Raw genomic sequence first — 8,113 nt, forward strand, 5'->3', positions numbered from 1 at the left:
TAGCTTACTCGCCCTTTCTCTCTGTGTAAAATGAGGCTGTCATCACTCGGAGAGCTCTGAGACCTCCCCAGTCCGGCGCCCTGTTGTTTCCCATGTGCTGTTGCTGCTCTGGCCTCTGTGAGCCCTGGGAGCCCGCGGGGAGCCAGGCTGGTGATCCTACACCTTCCCGAGGAGGAGAGTCCCACCTTCTGGTTGAGCAGACTGCTCCTGATCATCCTCTCCAGACAGCGGGTGTGGGGATAACTTCAGCCAGTGGCTGCGCTTCCGTCCTTTCTGCCGGGTGCTGTGACATGATTGCCTGACCTGGCGTTTTTTCACATGGCAGTTTGCCTTGCCTTGCCTTCCCCCAGCAGCTTTGGTCCCTTTTAGCGGATGCCTCTTCTGAGAGGGAAGTGCATTGGACCTGGAGGTGGAAGATCTGCGCTTAGCGCTTAGCGCTTAACACAGGGCTGGCTCCTCCCTCGCTGACTGGCCTTAGGCAGACCACAGATAATTCTCCTTACCCAGAGTCTTTGAGGGTGAAATGAGGCGATGGGGGAAAGGTGGCTTCTAACCTGTAAAACACCCTGCAGATGACAACAGTGTCATACCAGGCCCGTAGGACTTCCCAGCACAGGCCAAGGCCACTGCCTCATTTCCCTTGGTCCCAGGAATTTCTTCTCTTCTGGAGTGCTGCATCCAACTGGTCCCTGGCGGGAACCCCTAAGGGCCAATGAGTTGTCTGCAGAGAAGTTCTAGCAGTTCAGGAGAGGAGCTCACTTTAGGCTGGGGCTTGCCGCAGGGATGTTAGCAAAGGCTCCAGGAAAGAGGCCTGTGGGGAACTTGGGGCAGGGCTTTGAAGGCAGGGCTTTGCGACGAGCAGAGGGGAGGTGAAGGCGTGGGTAGAGTACGTCCGTGCAGAAGGAGAAGGCTGGTTGGCTTGGAGGAGGATGGCGATGGGGTCCTAACAAAAACATTGGAAGCTGGTTTGGGGCCAGGTGATGGATGCCCTGGGAGCTGCTAGCCCAGTAAGTTTGGGCTCCTTTTGCAGGAGGGCAGCCACCGAGGATTCTTGAGGAGAGAGAGACCATAGTATGAATGAAAGAGTTGGAAAGACTAATTTAAGGCACTGGGAGGCTGAATCCTTTATTTTGCTGGAAGAAAAACTGAATGCCAGAAGGGCCACACTTTCCCCAAAGCTATACAGCCATCAGGGGCAATGCTGGGACTCCCCCGTGGATCTCTTGGCTCCTAATACAGTGCTCTTTCTGATATGCCATCTGGCTCCGTAATGAACGTGGTGTTCCAGGAAAATCAGTCTGCGCTGAACAGGATGGAATTGGGGCAGGATGTCCAGTGAGGAGGACATTGAGGCAGCAAAGCAAACGATTGCCAAATGACCACCTATCCTACTTAAAAGATCAACCTCAGGGTGGATTGGAGCTTTCTTTTTTTTTTTTTTTGAGACGGAGTCTTGCACTGTCGCCCAGGCTGGAGTGCAGTGGCGTGATCTTGGCTCACTGCGAGCTCCGCCTCCCAGGTTCACGCCATTCTCCTGCCTCAGCCTCCCAAGTAGCTGGGACTACAGGTGCCCACCACCATGCCTGGCTCATTTTTTGTATTTTTTAGTAGAGACGGGGTTTCACCGTGTTAGCCAGGATGGTCTCGATCTCCTGACCTCGTGATCCGTCCGCCTTGGCCTCCCAAAGTGCTGGGATTACAGGTGTGAGCCACCACGCCCGGCCTGGATTGGAGCTTTCTAGAGTCTCTTGGGACAGCAGAAACACAGACCGGGTTGGACTGAATCTTTAAGTGGGACATGAGGGACAAAGTACCTCCTGTTGGTAAACATCTCACCACCAGCCCACTGTGGTGGCTGAAATCCCACCTTTAGTCCCAGCAACATGTGAGCATGTCACCAGGAGGTCTTCACAGGCCTGTCTGCCACCTGAGTGTAGACATCTTTTGGTCCTGGAGCCCAGAGAGGCTGAATGTGGAGAGGGTAGAGAGAGGTCTGTAGTCCTCAGAGAAGACTTGCAGCTTTTTCAGAGCCACCAACCCCATTAAAAAAAAAAAAAAAAAAAAATCCCCAAACAGAAAAACCCTAACTATGGTGACCAGGTACCTCCTGAGACATGAAGCCTCCGCTTACCTGGACCCTGGAGGCCTCTCCAGGCAAAGCTGCCAGTGTTGATCCTAGATAAGACCACCAGCAAGTAAACACCCGCTGCGCAAAGCTCAAAGCTGTGTTATCTTTGGGGAACTGAAATGTCCCCTGGGAGTTGGAAGCTCCCCTAGCCGCATACCACAGAGTCGAGGAAGGAACAGCTGATGGACAGAAGAACCATGGCGGGAGGAGGCACCGGGAAGCTATATCATGGTCCTCTTAGTTACGGAGTGGAGGAGGGATGCTGGCCGGAGGACACAGCAAATCTGAACAAGAGGAGCTTGGAGGAAGCCTGAGTGACCTGGAGGGGACTGACTGACCTTCCTCATTCTTTCCAAGTGTGAATAATAACCAAGCCCAGTTTGTCAACTCCTTGAGGGTGAGGACGAAGCCCCGTTATCCTTTTTGGAACTTGGTGGGGGCTCAGGAAGCAGGTTCTGTCCAGTCGGTGGCTTTCCTTTCTGTTGCGGGTCTCTGGAGGGCCTGCCTTCATGAAGGCACATGATTGACTCATCATTTGTGAATTGATTGCTATATGTAAAGGGCATCTGAGACCAAATTATCTTCATATACTTTTCATTATAATTTTATTTGTACTGATGATTAGTTGGTTTAGCAAGCTCTTTTTTTCATAGATTTGGCTAAACTTCAGTCTGAAAGAGGCAAATTCTGGGGTTCTAGAAAGAGATTTTATTCTTTGATATAGGGCCGTTTGGTGGGGTTTCTTTTTGTCCTAGTTGTAGCTTCCATAATTTCTAGATTCACATTTTCCAGTAGAAATATACAGGCATACCTCGGAGGCATTACAGCTTTGGTTCCAGACCACAATGAAGTGAGTCACACGAATTTTGTTGGTTTCCCCATGAATATAAAACTTATGCTGATACTATACTATAGTCTAAGTGTGCAACAGCGTATGTCTAAATGAATATACATATATATTTTTTTGAGACAGGGTCTTGCTCTGTCACCCAGGCCGGAGTGCAGTAGCACTATCATGGCACACTGCAGCCTCCACCTCCCTGGACTCAGATGATCCTCCCACCTCAGCTTCCCAAGTGGCTGGGACTACAGGTGCACACCACCACACCTGGTTAATTTTTGTATTTTTTGTAGAGACAGCGTCTTGACTTGTTGCCCAGGCTGGTCTTGAACTCCTGGCTTAAGTGATCTGCCGGACTTTGCCTCCCAAAGTGCTGGGATTACAGGTGTGTGGTCTTTGAAATCCAGTGTGTGTTCTTACAGTGTATTTCAATTTGGACTGGCCATGTTTCCAATGCTCAGCAGCCACATAGGGCTCATTCTAGGTAGGTGGCCATCGCTCTTAAATCCTCTGTAACCTTAGCCACGCTCTCTCATCCCTCCTGTTCGCCAAGCTCTGCCTCTCTCACTGGGGCTTCCCTAGCCTCCAGCCATCTTGGGGCCAAAGCTCTAACACTTTGCCTTTGCCTCTCTTGTGTCTTCAATCTGTTCCCCTCCAATGGCTTCTGATTTCCACCTTAAAATACACCCAGGTTCCTAATCCTGAAAATGTCTGTTGTGCACCGATCCCACCCTCCCCTCATGTTACCGTCTCCATTTCCTTTCCCTTTCCTCGTGTCCTCTTCTTTACTGTATCCTGGCCCCTCCAAACTTGAACTTGACCCTCATCCCCACCGCTGTACTGAAACTGTTCTCTCAGCATTGCTGCTCATCCAGCCTTTTAGTCTATGGACTGCCAAGAGCCATAGGACCTCAGGGTGGGATGTGGCCTGGAGGGCCATCTAATCTCAATTTCCAGATACAGACCTGTGTTGGGTTGTGTTGGATTCATGAGGAAAGCTTCATAAGTTTTTGCATGTTTATAAGACTCCATCCTTGGATTCTGATCCAGTAACTCTGGCGTGGGGGCCGCAGAATCTGTTTCAAGTATCTCAGGTAATTTTGATTATAAATTACCAAGTATCCCAGGTAAATTTTGATTATAAATGCTTGCTTCCAGCAGAAAATTTAAACAGATGGAAGATGAAATCTTTCTCTCTGAATACCCCAATTCAGTTTCCACTAATGTGAATATCTTATATAACCATAGTGCATTTATCAAAATTAAAACACCAATGTTAGCACATTACTGTTAATCTCAGACTATTTGTAAGTCACCGGTTTTCCCATTGTCCCATCTGTTCTTCCTTTTCTTTTCCTTGTCATAACCACTTTTAGAGGGTTTTGAATGGTATCATTTTGTCTTCACCGTCGGCTTATTACTATACTGTACTGTTGTATTCTTTGAATGGTTGCTCTAGGATTTACAAATATGACTTCAGTATATTGCAGAACACCTTCAACAACTATGATATCCTTTCACAGATAGTGTAAGAACTGTAGCACAGAATGCTTTCATTTCCACACTTCTATTCTTTGTGATATTATTGTCACACATTTTATTTTTACATAAGCTATGAACCCCACAATGCATGTGAAATAGCCAATGTTTTTAGAGAGATTAAAGAAATTAAGAAAAAGTCTTATGAACTCGGGTATTTACTATCGTGTTGCTCCTTATTCCTTAGTGCAGATCCATTTTTCTTTTCTTTTTTATTTGAGACAGGGTCTCACTGTGTCACCTGGGGTGGAGTGCAGTGGTGTGATCTCAACTCACTACAACCTCCACCTTCTGGGCTCAACCGATCCTCCCCCCTCGGCCTGTAAGGGGATATCTGTAAAGGGATATTGGAGTTGTTGAAGGTATTTGCAATATGTTGAAGTCATATTTGTTTGTTTGTTTGTTTTTTGAGATGGAGTTTTGCTCTGTTGTCCAGGTTGGAGTGCAGTGGCGTGATCTTGGCTCACTGCAACCTCTACCTCCTGGGTTCAAGCAATTCCCCTGCCTCAGCCTCCCAAGTAGCTGGGACTACAGGCATGCGCGACCACACCCAGCTAATTTTTGTATTTTTAGTAGAGATGGGGTTTTGCCATGTTCGCCAGGCTGGTCTTGAACTACTGACCTCAAGTGATCCACCTGCCTAGGCCTCCCAAAGTGCTGGGATCACAGGCGTGAGCCACCGTGTTGGGCCTGAAGTCATATTTGTAAACCCTAATTTTTGTATTTTTTTGTAGAGACAGGGTCTCACCATGTTATGTTGGTCAGGCTTGTCTCATACTCCTGGGCTCAAGCAATCCTGTTGCCTCAGCATCCCAAAGTGCTGGGATTACAGGTGTGAGTCACTGCACCCAGCCCGTTTTTCCTTCTGCCTGAAGGAAACTTCTTTGGCATTTCTTGTATTGACAGCTCTGCTGGTGATTAATTCTTTCAGCTTTTATTTGAAAGAAATATATATTTTCACTAGGTATAGAATTTGAGACACAGGTTTTTTTTTTTTTTTTTTAAATTGTTTCAGTACTTTAAAGATGTTAGTTTTCTTATGGTTTGCCTACTTTCTGATGAGAAGTTGGCTGCTGCTCCTTTGTTTTTTTGAGACAGAGTCTTGCTCTGTCGCCCAGGCTGGGGTGCAGTCGCGCGATTTCGGCTCACTGCAACCTCTACCTCCCAGGTTCAAGCAATTCTCCTGCCTCAGCCTCCTGAGTAGCTGGGATTACAGGCGCCCGCCACTGCTCCCGGCTAATTTTAGTAGGGACAGGGTTTCACCATCTTGGTCAGGCTGGTCTTGGACTCCTGACCTCGTGATCCACCCGCCTCAGCCTTCCAAAGTGTTGGGATTATAGGCGTGAACCACTGCGCCTGGCCTGCTGCCCTCTTGTATTTGTTGTTCTGTGTGGAATGTCTCTTTTTTTCTGGTTGCTGGGAACATGGGCTATTCCCACCCCTATGTGAGCTCCAGCTGCTTGGTCTATTGGTTTCACCCTTCCTATTTAGTACTTGGCCAAAGACTCCAGGAGACCCTTCAGCTCTCAGGAGCTTGCTCTGTGTGGCTTCCTCCTCTCGTCCTCCTCTGCCTTCAATTCTGCCTTGGTCTTTTTTGTTTGTTTGTTTTTTGAGTTGGAGCCTTGCTCTTTCACCCAGGCCAGAGTGCAGTGGCATAATCTCTGCTCTCTGCAACCTCCGCCTCCCTGATTCAAGCAATTCTCCTGCCTCAGCCTCCTGAGTAACTGGGATTACAGGGGTGCACCACCACGCCTGGCCAGGTTTTGTATTTTTAGTACAGACAGGGTTTCACCATGTTGGCCAGGCTGGTCTCGAACTCTTGACCTCAGGTGATCTGCCCACCTCGGCCTCCCAAAGTGCTGGGATTACAAGCATGAGCCACTGCGCCCAGCCTGCCTGGGTCTTCCTAAACTCTGACTTCTGTCTCTTCAAGTCCCAGAGACTACTAGACTCTGGAGTCTCTCTTTACCTTTTGGCCCAGAAACTGCTTCTGGGTAGTAATCTGGGGCATTTGTTGTGCTTACCTGTTTCCCTTTTCCCAAACACTGCCTGTTGTCCTATGTCTGAAAGCAGTAGTTGTTTCATGTATTTTTCTTGATTTCGTAGTTGTTTATAGCGTGAGGGAAATTCTTATTTATTATTAAAGAGACAGGCTCTTGCTGTGTTGCCCAGGCTGATCTCAAACTCCTGGGCTCAAGAGATCCTCCTCCTTCAACCTTCCAAAGTACTGGCCACTGCACCCAGCCAGGGAAATATTTTTTTTTTTTGAGACAGAGTCTTGCTCTGTTGCCCAGGCTGGAGTGCAGCGGTGCAATCTCGGCTCACTGCAACCTCCGCCTCCTGGGCTCAAACGATTCTTGTGCCTCAGCCTCCTGAGTAGCTGGGACTGCAGGCCCGCCACTGCACTTAATTTTTGTATTTTTAGTAGAGATGGGGTTTCGCCGTGTTGGCCAGGCTGGTCTTGAATTCCGGGGCTCAAATAACCCGCCCGTCTTGGCCTTTCAAAGTGCTGGGATTCCAGTTGTGAGCCACTATACCTGGCTGGGAAATTCTTGTAACTGTTAATCCTTTATATGCAGAAGTGGAAGGTCTCCCCTTAGTGTTTCTGGGCTCACTTGTAAGTGGAAGCCTGTGAATCTTCTAGTTTTGGGAATTGTTTTCACATTGACTTGCTGAGTTTTCTACTCAGAATGGATGAGTATCTGATGGCAATTTTGGGGGTCTCTGGCTTATAGCACCATAAAAACTCCCTTTTCTTCGCCCTGCTGCTCTCTCAGAGGTATTGTGTCTATGAAGGCTTTGGCCTACTCCATGTTCTAGGGTCTCTGGGTTTCTTTTGCTGTCACAGTTGCTTTGTTTTTGCAAAAGGATTAAAAAACATGTGGCTGCTAGCGCCATCTGGCCCTAACCAGAACTCTGTTCCTTTTAAGTTTCCCTTTCTTTTATCTCATTTGGGCTTGGCAACTGCGTTCAAGTCTTACAGATAGTGTTTCTATTTGACTAGGCTATTTTGTGGTAACTAATTTTGGGGTCTCCTCTTACCCCAGGAATGGTTAATGTGTTGCCACTCTAAGCATAAACAACTATTATGGTGCAAACTTCATTTAACTCCCAATTATCTTAACCGATCCTTGGTGGTGTGAGTTACAAATAGAGTACACAGCCACGGACCCGTTAACCTACCAGCAACCCAGAGTGACACGGGACTAGTTCCTTCTCGGTAGTTACTTGGTGACAGCAGCTGGCACCATAGGAAGCCCAGGCCCAGGCTTGAGGAGCACAGAGCATGCATATCAGGGAGGCAGATGTGGATGTGGCTCAAGGATTCGGTGTAGAACTCTACGCTCAGTAGTGCACGCGAAGATGCCTTCCTGGGCTTTGCTTTTCTGAGTAATGAAGGGAAGGAAGCAGCTGTTTTCATGTTGGTCTCAGAAGGCTTGGGTTTTGTGGAGTGACTTGGGAGGCTGACTGGGCCAGGCCATGGCCTCTCTATCCTCACCTTTAACCAAAGTGGTTTCACTTTTTTGCATGTTACATAGTATGATCAGATTTATTTTTTTTAAAAAGGGGGTTTTGCTGCTGAAAAAGGAGGGAAGGACAAGAAG

This window comes from Macaca fascicularis, chromosome 2 (assembly GCF_037993035.2).
Source record: "Macaca fascicularis isolate 582-1 chromosome 2, T2T-MFA8v1.1".
Taxonomy (NCBI): Eukaryota; Metazoa; Chordata; class Mammalia; order Primates; family Cercopithecidae; genus Macaca; species Macaca fascicularis.